The sequence below is a fragment of the Ursus arctos genome, unplaced genomic scaffold, assembly GCF_023065955.2.
Source record: "Ursus arctos isolate Adak ecotype North America unplaced genomic scaffold, UrsArc2.0 scaffold_15, whole genome shotgun sequence".
NCBI classification, from domain to species: domain Eukaryota; kingdom Metazoa; phylum Chordata; class Mammalia; order Carnivora; family Ursidae; genus Ursus; species Ursus arctos.
In genome coordinates this window covers 23,544,986-23,558,472 of record NW_026622819.1, presented here as the reverse complement: position 1 = coordinate 23,558,472, position 13,487 = coordinate 23,544,986, and the positions used below count along the sequence as shown (strand labels likewise).

General features: G+C 38.3%; 1 pseudogene; it reads left to right on the top strand.

The window, feature by feature from the left end:
• The first annotated feature begins 2,253 nt into the window (after nucleotides 1-2,253).
• The window catches only part of LOC113260725 (transmembrane protein 125-like), a 67,409-nt pseudogene continuing 56,175 nt past the window's right edge, over nucleotides 2,254-13,487 (top strand).

Genomic DNA, 13,487 nt, shown 5'->3' with positions numbered 1-13,487 from the left:
TGGAAGAAGACCTCTGGCAGTTGTTCGCCTCACACCCTCTGCTAAGTTACCAATGAGCTGTGAAGCTGGCACTCACCCACAGTCAGACTGGGTACACCAGTCCCCATGATGGCAGGGGTCTTGTTCCCTCTTGCTCTGTTTCCCCACATGAAGACCTCCTGGATCATGTCCTGGTACATAAGTACTTCCTGGATGCCTCCATTTTATTTGTTGGCAGTTTTTGGCCCCATTTATCATCAGCTTCATGGCTTCCTTCTTTACCCTTACTACTCTATTTTACATGACTTATATTTATTCATTTCAGGTAACAGCTCTGCCCAGTTCAGCTCTGGACTTTAGGGCCCCACTCCACAGGCTTATATCTGCCCCCCTTAGATGGAGTCAAAATCCAGCTGCGGTGGGTTAGAGAACTAGGGCCCACGAGCTCAGCCTGCTTTGGACAGAAGCTGACAAGAGCCAGGCAGGGCATCCAGAAAACCAGAGCTCAGAACAGAACTTCGATATTAACAAGGAGGAGAGTTCAAATAAAAGCACTGAGGTGGAAGCTCTCCACCACTGGGTCATCATGTCAAAAGGCTCAGGAAAGTTGTGATTTTGGAGCCCATGATAGATTTTCATTTTATAAGGAGGGGTTCCAACTTCCACATCATATAAAGTGATTCTCCAGTTTTAGTTCAGGCATTAGGAAGGACTGAGCTCCCAGACTGAGGCAGTTTTCTGTACAACCGAAAAAGCCTAGGAGAAGCCCAGGCTGAGGAGTGTTTAAAACAAAAATGTGGAGGCATATTCCTGTCTGTGTACTTCTGAGAAATAAACAGAGAGTCACAGCATAGAGTAGAGTTGACTAGTAATAGCAAATAAGGTGAGGGCCAGGAATAGCAGGCCTTTAAATGGCAGGAAAGGGGTTTGGATTGCTTTTTGGGTAGGGGAATTACTGAATATTTTAAGTACTGATGTGTGTAAAGATTAGCTGGCAGTTGTCTGTGAGCAGAAATATAGCAAGAGAACAAGACATGAGCCCAATTAGGATACTCTTTATTCACTGAGACAGCAGTATGAGTTTTAGCTTTTCAGTGCCTGACATTAAGTAGGTGCTTAATAAATATTTATGTAATGAAAGAATAAAGTAATTAATTATAGAGTTAGTAGATAAATTCAAGTTCAACTAATCTAACCCTTTGTTTGTTGTATTAACTGATCAGACAGCTAATCTGACTATCCCCCTCCCTCCCTTTTTTCCCCCAGAGGAATGTATTGAATACACTGAAAGGGAGCAGCAGGCAGACAGCAAAGGAGAGACTGTCTGCCAGGGCGGGGGTGGGGCGTGGGCAACGAAGAGGTATGGGAACTTATGGAATTTTCCTTTTTTGGTATCTGTGCCCGGGTGTAAGTAGCCCATTGGTCAGCTAGGGCCTATGGATAACTTGAGGTGGATTGCTTAATAAGCCTGTTTGCATTCTGCCTGGTGGTCATTGTGGTCCCCTTTACCTTACTCAGGTGTCCATTGCTCAAGCCTGTTGCCTAAAAATGACCTTTGCACTCCCCCCTGAGAGACAGACAGTGACAAATCTTTGGCATTTGGGTGAAGGTCTCATCTTCAGTAGCTGCTTCATGCTGGATGTGTGTGGGCTGGAGGGGGCGGCTATCCCTACCTAAACTTGTCGGTCCATCAGGGGTCCTATGTGGTTATAGATGAGAGCATGGTATTATATTAAAATGCTGATAAGCAATTTGAGCGAAATTCCTTGATGGCCAGGTCCATGGCATTTAGTGGGGGGACCCTCTGATGGTATGGGCTGAATCCTTGTTGAATCACTATTATATGTGGAATTGTTGGATTTACTCAGACACGTCGGAACATATTTTGCCTGTAGATCAAGATGGCAGTTGGATCCTCAGGAACAAAAGGAAAAGGGGGGTCTGAAAGAAACAAGGTAGCTGAGAGTCAGCCAGCTTCAAGAAAGGGTCCCAGCCAAGTCCTTACTGTTTGTGGATTTGCCCTGGATGAGCTGCCGCAGCCAATTGCACTGAATGTTGGGAAGGGAGGCCTCAGGGGGCACAGAGTGGGCAAGGAGAAGAAAGGGGTTCTTTGCCCTCACAGGCACAGGCAGTCAGCCAGCTTCCCTGGCCACACGTGTTCAGTTGTCTGAGGAGTACTAGGGTTAGCCTGACAAAGGGACAAAAAGAGAAAGGAGAGGGAGGGAAGGATCCCTTCAAAGGGCAAGAGTGGGAAATGGCTCACCCTTTCGGGCGATGGCCGTCTGGCGGATTCCCCCTGTGGCTTTGGATCTTCAAGGAGTAACCCCAGCCAGAGGTCTTCAGTTCCCCAAGGAGTACTAGAGTTGGTTCACCAAGGGAAAGTCCCGAGAAATTCCTGGAGAATCTGGGGAGAGTCCTGGACCAGGCTTCCCTGTGAGGGCCACCAAATATGGGGTGACCCAGTTGGGTGGAGGCTGGCTGCACGGGTGGTAAACAGTTATGAGAAGTTCTCTGCCTCATGCACGACTGAATCCCCAGAGCTTAGCATAGTCCTGACACAGAATGGGTGCTCTGTGAATATTTATTCACTCTGCAATTTGCTATTGATTGTCCACAGTGTAAAAGGCACTATTCTAGACATCATTGTTACAGTAATATAATAGATGGAGACCCCTGTCATGATGGAGTTTCCATTGGGAGCAGGGGGGACACAAACAATACACATATACAAAATAATATTAAATATGTCCGTGGTCATAAATGCAATGACAAAAACTAAAACCTTGTAAGGGGACAGGGCTGGAGAATTCTACTTTAGAAATGGTGTTTAGAGTATATTCTCCACGAAATGATATTTGAGCAGAGGGTGGCATGAAGTGAAGGAGCAAGACAAGTAGACTCTTGGATACCTGGGAGAAGAGATTCCAGACCCACAGAAACTCTTGAACTGAGTTAATTCTTTGCCTGAGGAGAGCGTGGTATCTATTAGGGATCACAATCTTTTTAAACTTTCCAAAACAACTCACAAAGAAGGTCGAAGAGCAACTTTGTTGTTTGGCTGATAAGATCGTGTTTTCTTTGAAATTGGAATGAAGTTGGCATAGGATGGGATACACATGGGGGCACATCTGGGTTTCATGGAGCCCAAAGCTTAAATGGTTTTGGAGGACTTACTTAAGGGTAAATGATCTGTTTTCATAAATTTTACAAAACATATGACAATGTGAATATCGCCGGGGCCATGGAAAGTGAGAGATCTGAAAACGTCAGCTCTTTTAGCTTCGTGGCACCTCTACCGCTGGAAAGACTATGCATCCGTGAGGAAAAGAAATCATTACTTTTTTTATTGTCTCTTCTGTTTATGTCCTAATAAGGAAATGGCAGTTTGAGGTTAACATAGTGGTTTTTCTAGGCAAGCACCTAATAAATAATTGTACAATTCCATTCTAGCATGAGGAAACCAGGCCATTTTGGTGATGGGGATAAAGCACTTGGGTGAGATTCAAAGGCTCTAATTTTAGTTCTGTCATTTGCTAGCTGTGGGAACAAAAGACAGACCAGCCAACCAGTCTGACACTTTTTCCCCTTTTATGTGAAAACGTTGCATTACAGTAGTGCTTCCCTAAGTAGATTTAAGGTATTTACTGTGTTAGAACACTACCTGTACTACACTGTATAGTTTTACAAAATCATTCACAATATTTACTTAAATTGATTTAAAGTAGACCTATCATATCACTATTAATACTAGAAAGAATTACTGATACTGGAAACCTGGCAAAGAGCTTTGATAAAAATAATAATAATATTATTAGATTCTAGCTGTATTTCTAGCTTGAAAACATGTTTGAAGGTAAAGACTTTCTGTGTATATTAAAAAGGGAGATTATCAAGTATCAGGTTGTTGGTAAATATCTGCACCAAACTGAGCCTTTTTAAATAATATAATCAATGAATTGATAGAGAATTACAAATAAATAATTTAACACTTTATTATTCAAAGGTATTAAATGCCATGTATGTGCTCTATTTAAGACAATTTTGGGTACCATTAGATTATACATCCACAATCTAAGAACTAAATTATATAATCGAGTCTGGGGTTCACCTTTTTTTTTCCTTAAATTTCCATTAAAGCAGGGATCAGCAGACTGCAGCCTGTAGGTCAAATCTGACTAGCTGCCTGTTTATTGACTTTTGCGTTAAAAAGGAGGCTTATTTCCTTAAGCCTTATGGCTATATGGTGGTTGTGTTTTGTGTGATTAATATTAGTACAGTTTCAAATTTTTTAAGACTAAAAGCAAATCGTCTACACTTGGATGTCTAATATACATCTCAGACTCAACATGTGTAATACAAAATACCTGATCTTCTCCATGCCAAAACCTTTTCCATCTGCCCTTGGTGGCGTCTCCATTTTTCTCATTGCTAAGGTGAGAAACTTTGGAGTCATCCTTTACTCCTTTTCTTTTCTTATACTCATATTCAGTCCATTGGGAGAGTCTTGCCACTCCCTTTCAAATAAATGCAGAATCTGAGCACTTCTCACATCATTTGATACCTCTGTCTTCACTAAAACCTTTGTTATGTCTCCATGGACTTACCAATATTGCCTACCGGTTTTGCCTGACTCTCCATAATCTAATTTCAACAAAACACCCAGCCAAATCATTCACTTGTGTCCTTAAAATCTTCAATTCTATTCAGAGTAAAATCCAAAGGCCTTATAAGGGTTTGTAGGGCCCAGTGTGATGTGGTCCCCGTTACCTCTCTTGTTGCATCCTCTGTTGACCTTCCCTCCCTCTGCCCATCCACACTGGCTCCCCTCTCCTCCAGCGCATCAGCATCACTCCTTTCCTCCTGGCTCTTTCTTCTACCTGAACTGCTTTACTCCCTTACACCCACTGTTCTCATTTTATTTTTGGGTTTTTGCTTAAATTTTACCTCTTCATTGAAGCCTACTCTGAACACTGACTTTAAATTTGCAGTCTTTTACCCCAGTAATCTGCAGTCAAATGGTCTACCACTGAGCTGTACCCTCTTATCCCAGTAATCTGGATCCCCACAGCTTCTTTCCTTTTTATTATTCCATAGAACTCATCCTCTTTTAACATATAATATGTAATATATTATATGCAATATAGAAGTATATAATTTATTTATTTGTGGTTATGGTATTAGTCTGTTTCTCCTCAGTACAATGTAAGCACCATGAACATAAGGATATTTGCTGTTTGATTTACTTACATATTTCAGGCATCTCAAAAAGTGCCTAGAATATAGTAGACTATTGATGTATCTTTGAATTCATCTTTTGAGTAAATGAGCAAATCTAAAAGCTTTTTTAAAAATTTTTTTTCTAAAAGATTTTAATATCTAATTTTTAAGTAATTTCTTATAAGTACCAACCAGAAATTTTTCAGTATTTATTCAGGTTTTTCAAATTTTGAAGTGGAATAGATGAGAGATAGCAAAGTTTTCTTAAGTATGAAAAGGAGAGCTAAATTTTATATATGTAGGGTTAGATAATTCAGTTATTAAATATAAACAGATCATTTTTCTTTTAAGTCTCTCAATTTTAACTTTTCTTAAATGTATTTATAATTAGCAATACCTAGTTAAATCATTTGTAATCTTTGGGTGTCTCTTTCTATAATCAGGAAAGTATCCTAGAACTTCAGCTTTGTCTCAGAAGTTTCTTTGTATCCTGGCTCTTAAAGAAAGTAGGAAATCCCAAAAGGAAACTGCTTCCCCAGCATCCATCTCTAGTGAAGATTGCATTTTCTCTCATATCTCAAGTAACCTTATAGCTATAGGTAGATGTGTCTTTTTAGCTCTCCATTTCTTCTCTTTTTTGCAAAATCCTGTATAATCGAGACTACTGCCATCATTCTATCCCTTATTCACTGCTTTCACCTCCAAACATTGTAGAAATTCCCACTATTACTTGAAGACCTTAGGCTCTGGATCGCCTCTTTCTACTTCAGCCCAACAGCTGTCATTTTTGTTGGCTTCTTAATTCCTGTGTATCATCACACTAAACCCAGGCCTCCAGATTCAGGACTTCTGCCTCTCTCATGACCATTTAGTTAATTTTGTTTTAGCTACTCATCTCTACATCCTCAATCCTGACCTCCAAAATCTCAAGTACAAATGTCACACCAGATGATCACCATCTTCTGTGTGCCACAGTCCTTTCTCAGTAATCTCACACAAAAACAGTTTCTCAATAACATCCTGATCTCATATCCAGTGGTCCTACAAGTTTCTCATTATTCTGTAGTCATACCTCATTCCCTCTTATTTTTTGCTACAGCTTATGTTTCAAAACACATTATTATAATCTCTCACTTTGCATTATCTTCTCACTATTCATGTTTTTACTTCCATTCTTGGGAATGGAAGTAAATAAAATAAAATAAAATAAAATAAAATAAAATAAAATAATGGGCCATTATTCTATCACTCTCTTGACATATATCCCAATGACCTTACACCTTTTTTAGTTTCTCCATAAAGTACCAGCCATGGGTGAATTCAGTCATTCATCTCCTTAGGGCCTGCACTCAAGCACCTGCATGAAGCTGTATGTTCACCAGAACATTCCCTTCACTTGAAATTAATTGTCCCAAACATTTGACTTGATTGACCACTTCCTCACCTTAAAACACTTCTCTTTCTTGATTTTAAGACACCATATTCTCCTAGTTTTCCTCTTACCTAGCTGGCCACTTTATCTTAGTCATAATTGTTGGCTACTTTTTTTTCACAATGCATCTGCAAATTAGTATTTTTTTTTCATGGATTTGTTCCAGGTCTTCTTTTATTTTCTTTCTAAATTCTCCACCTAGAAGATGTCATCTGGTTCCCCAAATGTCAGTACTATCTACATCACAAAACCTTCCAGGGGTGCCTGGGTGGCTCAGTCCTTTGAGTCTGTCTGTCTCGATTTTGGCTTAGGTCATGATCTCAGGGCCAGGAGATCCAGCCCCACGATGGGCTCAGTGCTCAGCACAAGGTCTGCTTGAGATTTGCATTTTTTCTCTCTCCCTCTTCCCCTCTCCCTGCTTTCTCTCTCTCTCTCTCTCTTTTTTTCTCTCTCAAATAAATAAGTAAATAAATCAAATCTTTTAAAAAAATTCCAATTATATGTCCTGTCCTCTTCTAAGCTTAGGCGGTTCTTACTGACATCTCCACATGTGTCTCATAGGCTTGCCAAACTTATATGGCCAAAAGAAAAAAAGAGGGTTTTTTTCTTCTTTCAGTTTTATTGAGATAAATTGACATATAGTACTGTACAAGTTTAAGGTAAATAATGACTTGACTTACATAATTGTGTAAGCTAACTCTTGATTTCTCCCAAATTGAATCTTTTGTAAATATTCCTCATCTCAGCAAATGGCACCACTGCCCTCTTATTTGTTCATTCCTTGCTTTCTTTCTCTTTCTTATCCCCCACATACAATCTGGGTGCCAGCCCTACTGACTTTGCTTTTCATGCATACCTTGTAAGATACTATCCCAGCTCTCATCTCCTCTTGCTTGGGTGACTGTGGCAACCTCTGACTTAACGTTTCTTTTGTGATTCCTCTATCAACTAGAGCATCTTTTTATGACACATATCTTATATTGCCGCTTTCCATTATTCAAAGCACCTCCAGTGGTTCTTAGACCTATATTATTGAAACTGAGGGCCCCTGCTAATCTCAACACCCTCACCTCCTGCTCTTTCCCCCTTTCAACTACACTGGCTTCATTTCTGTTCTGTAAATACATCAATGTCTATATGGCTTCAGGGCTTTGCAAAACCAGTACCTCCCGTCGGGCCTTTGCACAATCCCCAATTTAAGACCATTGTATACACAATCTGTCCTCTCTTTTTCAAAGTGATCTCCTTCTCATCTATTGCATCTTGACTAAATAGCTCTTTCTAAGACAGGTCTTTCTATTGTGTCTTAGGAAGTACTGCTCCTACTTCCAAACTTGCTTATCTTTTTATCACAAAAACCTGCTCATTTCTTTTCTAGCACTTGTACGTGTTTTCAGTAATTTATTTCTTATTTGCTGATTATTATTATTTTAAATATTTATTTATTTATTTATTATTTATTTATTTATTTTATTGATTTGAGAGAGAGAACGAAAGCATGAGCAGAAGGAGGGGCAGAGGAAGAGGGAGAGGGAAAGAATCCCCAGCTCCTGTCGAGCATGGAGTCCCACTCAGGGCTCGATCCCAGGATCCCAAGGTCATGACCTGAGCTGTAATCAAGAGTTGGTTGCTCAACCAACTGAGCTACCCAAGCACCCCTGTTGATTATTGTTATTATCATGAAAGTTTGCTCATTTCTTTTCTAGCACTTACACATGTTTTCAGTAATTTATTTATTATTTATTTGTTGATTATTATTATTACGTGCTTTCCTCATTGTGTTGAAAAATATCTATGAAGGCAGGGTCATATATTTTACTAACCATGGCATGCTGGTTCTTAAACATAGTGTTTGACATTCAGTATTTGTTAATTAACATAGTTTTGAATCTGAATGAATATGTGTGTTTTTATAGAAAAAACCATAATTGATTAGTTATAAGTAAGTGGTAAGATTCATCTGACTGCTGCTGGGCTTCACAGACTCACTATAGGGGACTTAATTTTCCTTAGTATCATTTACTTTAAATTTTAGACATCCTGTCTAGAATAAATTCATCCTGCTAGTGTTGACTTGAAAGCAAAGATTGTAGATACAAATTCCCTCTTTTATTGTAACTCTACTTTTTCTTCAATATCAAATGTCTATTTCCTCTACCCTCTGAAAACTTTTTGGCCACCTTCGTCTATACTCACCTCTACTCCTTCCAGCTCCTATAGCTTTCATTCTCCATAATGCTTCTTCGGGATTTATATTTTGTTTTGAATTGTTGATCATATTTTGATACACATATGCCTTGATTTTAAACATAGAGTGTACTCATTTTTAATTCCCACAATTACTTTAGCACCCAATAATTGCTGTGTAATAGTCAGAAAATTGCATCGTCCATCACTTTATTTATGCTATTTATAAATGCCATTTGCGATCACAATCATCAAGTTAAGTCAGTGATAAGTAATTTCACACACATGTAAATTCACATAATCAGGATAAGGATATGATTCGAAATGAGGATATTATGGGGCAATATCCTTAACCAGCCTCTTGATATTACGTTACCTCATTAGTCATCCAGATAGCTAGGATTCATAATAAACAATGGACTTTGCTTCACACTCCATATCTCTCAACTGGTTATGTGTTTTGGGGTAGTTGTGGTTTGGGAGGTCCAGTGATAGTCTTTGTGTTATGTTGCAGGTAGTAACCTCAGTCAGATTCTGGCCCAACCAATGTTTGTTGAATAAATAAACAATTATCAGTATGAGACTTACGGTAAGATGCCTCATGGTACCACCACAGCCACTGCTGTTACCCCCAGTAGCAGTAACAGTAGCAGCAAATCCAACATTAGAGATCATTTGAAATCACTTGCAATGTTCCTGTCTTCTCTAGTCTGTCAGAGGATAACATCAGAGAACACAGTGTGCGTATTTCTTTATCTTTTGATCACAACCTCAATAATATTTGCCCGAGTCTTTCTGTTAATAGTGACATGCCTCCACTTCTTTTCACCTGTGAAGAACCTGTCTGCGAATTGATGGATCTGGACGAAAGGGTAGCCAATTAGGTAATGGCCTCCAGCAAGAACGGACTCTGTAGAAGACTCGCCTTTGAACTGTGTGGAGTTGAACTGAAAGGCGCAGCTGTTACATAAATCAGAGAAAAGAACAAGGTTACACCTGTAGGTTGACTCAACAGCTATATTTTCTTAGCTCAATAGTAGAGTAGTTTAATGATAGCTAATACAATACTCAGATTAATTAAGTAATCTTGACTTCAATTATTTAGATAAGTCAAAAAAGTGGGGAGTTACATCCAAAACTAAAGTGTTAGTTTCAGAAATGGAGACATTGTCTTAAAGAGTTCCTAACAGAAAAATAGCTCATAGGGAATCTGTTACTAAAAGTCTTAACAGTTTCATGGCAAAGAAAATTATCAGCAGGGCCCATAGTTATAAATTTAAAGCCAGGGATCTACTTTATTAAGCAGATACAGAGAACATCTCACAAATAAGTTTGTAAACATCTTTCTATGGGAAATTGTTTTCTAAATACCTGTTCCAATCTAAACTTGGCTCTGATTTGATAAAAGGAACTGACTTATAAACGGAACAGATGAAAGTCTGTGCCTAACTGGTCCTAATACATTACTGTTAAAATTTTTCCATAACAGATCATCCATGCCTTAAAATGGGTGCCAGGGTAGGTTACTAAAACTAGAGACGTGCTGTGACAAAAACTTCTTGCTATTCCCAAGTGTGTGTACACTTATCACAGGCATCCCAAGATCTAATTATTTTTTTTCACTGATGTGTCTCTTTTGTCTTCAAAAATACTTAAAATTAAAATATATGCAATAGTGTTATAATTGTAATGAGAAATAATACAATGTGAAAAGTCAAGTTTTTATTATACACTTACATATCTTTCTTAGCATTTAAGTACAGTGGATGTGATTTGCTGCTGACCCTCAGGGTCCAGGGAAAATTTTGCAAAGGCAACATCATACAGTTAGCTGTACCATGGTTTTATCATTTTAATTTCTCTCTGAAGAAATAAACTGGGCCCTTGGAAACCCAGTTCAATCATCCAAAGTATACAAAGTTCAAAGCATGAAATAAATGGCATCTTTCATCAATCCTATTAATTTTAAAATTTAAGATGCTCACCTTTATTATGCTCGTTTGTGCTAGAAAGTAAATGATGATGTGTTTAAGTTTTCACAGTAATATTTAAGATTCATATTCTTGGCATGTGAACTCATACTCAGTAAAGACAATCCAATACTGAACATATTGAATTAAAGATATAAGATCATACTGAAGAAAAAAACCTGAAAATATAAAATAAGCCCCTATTTGTGAGTGAATTAATACGTGTTACTTTTGGCACATACTGGGTATGCTGTATCTTAGATAATGATAATTTACACATGTGGTTATTTTCAGTTTACAAAGTACTTCTGTATATATTCTGATCTCCACTAAGCCCTACAGAGATGCCTAAGCAGATACTTTTATTATCTAAAAAGAAATTGAGTCTCAGAAAGGTTATTTGATCACTTCACACAGCTAATAGGTAGCAGAACCAGGATTTGATAGAACCAGAATCACTCTATAAATACCATTATATTCATTTTCTCCAAATACCCAGCAGTATTTCCATAAATGCTATTAATTGATTGACTATTTTAGAAAGGAATACATTCCTGAAGATTTCATCAAAGTTCGCCAAATAGCTTGGTAGATATTTCATGTGATATTTTGTGTAGTAACTTGTTTTTCACTAAACTGTATCCTCAAGATTTATATCTCTGTATTTAACTAGATGTATTGTTTCAAGGATTGTGTCCTCTGGCTTCCATCAGGGATAAGTGACAGCTGTCTGTGCATTAATGAAGCACGAAGGCTGTTTTCCATCAGAAGGAGGAACAGATCATCGCTTTTCACACTCATCCTTTGAACTATTTAATTTTACAGCCATCCAAGTCAACTTTTATTCTTTTAGTATGTGTTCTAGAATTTTAAAAGGAGAGAAGGCAGAGAAGTGCAGCACCTAAGTAGACAGCTTTTGTCAAATGTAACTCCTACATTGTTTTACAAGGTTCCTTTTGTTCTGTGGTAAATGGCAGTGTCTTTCACTGTAAAAGTAATTTATAAATATCTCCTTTTGGTTTAGACTTCTGTGTTCCTGATAGAACTCTTAAGTTTTGTTCAGCATATATTTTTCCCTTTCGGGAACAGGAGTAGAACATTTTATTCTCTGATATTAATTCAGTGTGTTGCTATCAACTGGTTGGTAGAATGGTGGAAAACAGACATGCAAAAATCATTCTTCAAATTTTTCTCCCATTTTAATTAAATGGTGTGGTTGGAAGAAATGTGATCTTCTGAGTTCTGACTGGCAAAGACAAAAGGAACAGCCCCTGACATTCAGAAGCCTGCCCGGCACTCACACACTAGGTCATATTATTCTCCAACTAGGCATAAACAATATCACAGAATACCAACCTCAGACAGGGTTACTGTGAGATCATGATAAAAGGAGATAAAGCAAAGCCACTTCATAATTCTGTCTAAACACAGAAACAGAGGCACGATGCCACCCACAAAATCTCAAACACCCCCTTATTCATCCAAAATGTGTGACTGGTACCTTTTTTTTTAATCAGTTACAGCTTTATCTTCATTCTAGTCTTAGCTTCTTTTCAATAAGGTTTATTGAGATACCTAATCACAGATGTTCCCGTGCTGTCTGACAGCATATAATGTTGAGTGAACCCCTGCCTCTCTAGATCCTCCCCCAAATCACCCAATCACGACAAAATCCTATGATAGGATCTCTCTCTCTCTCTCTTGTTAAAAATTTTATTTTTTTATTTGACAGAGAAAGAGAGAGCAGGAGCGGTGGTGGGGGTGGGGGAGGGGCAGAGGGAGAGGGAGAAACAGACTTCCTGCTCAGCAGGGAGCCCAACACGGGGCTCAATCCCAGGACCCCCCCACCCCAGAGATCACAACCTGAGTCAAAGGCAAACCCTTAACCAATGGAGTCACCCTGGTGCCACTATCATAGGTTCTTTCCAACCATCTTTCTTTGAGATACCCCATGATTCCCAATGTATTAAGTGTTAAATGAAACCTGCCCCCAACTAGACATATGTTCCTGGTGGTCTTTGGCTGCAGAACATTGACATATTTCTGACTTTTGTCTCAGCTTCTTACCAGTTACTTGAAATTGAGCAAATTATTTAGGCACTCTAGTCTTTGTTTCTTCTCTATAAAAGAAAGATATTTATATTTACCATTAGACTGTTAAGATACTAGTTGCGTTAAACAATATAAAATACCCTAATGGTGCTGTAACACAGAACATATTAAATATTGTTTTTTCCATTTAATATTATTTTTTATGTTTTCTTCCTTCTCTTTGATTTTCCCACAGTTCAGTCATAAGTCTTCTCGATTGTCTGATCTATGTTTCTTAACTCAAATGATTTAAAAAAAAGGTTTAAGAAATCTTCTTTTATAAAGTTTAATTTGGAACCAGAATTTTGACAATGGATTGGTCAAGTTTATAACCACTGTCCTGACTTTGCTTTACTATCATTGTATCTTGAGAAAAAAGATGTCACCAATCATTTACTGACCCTATGTTCCAGAGAGTAGGCTGGGCAGTGTGGACACAGAAATTAATTAGACATTGTTCTTCCATCAAATAATGCATATTTATCTCCAATATATTGCCAAGTATTGACCATACTAATAGTTCTCAAGCATGTTTCCAAAGCAGTGTGTCTGGGGTTTATGACACAGTCTTGCAGTCATGGTGCTATACCATGCTTCTCATTTGGTGAGAT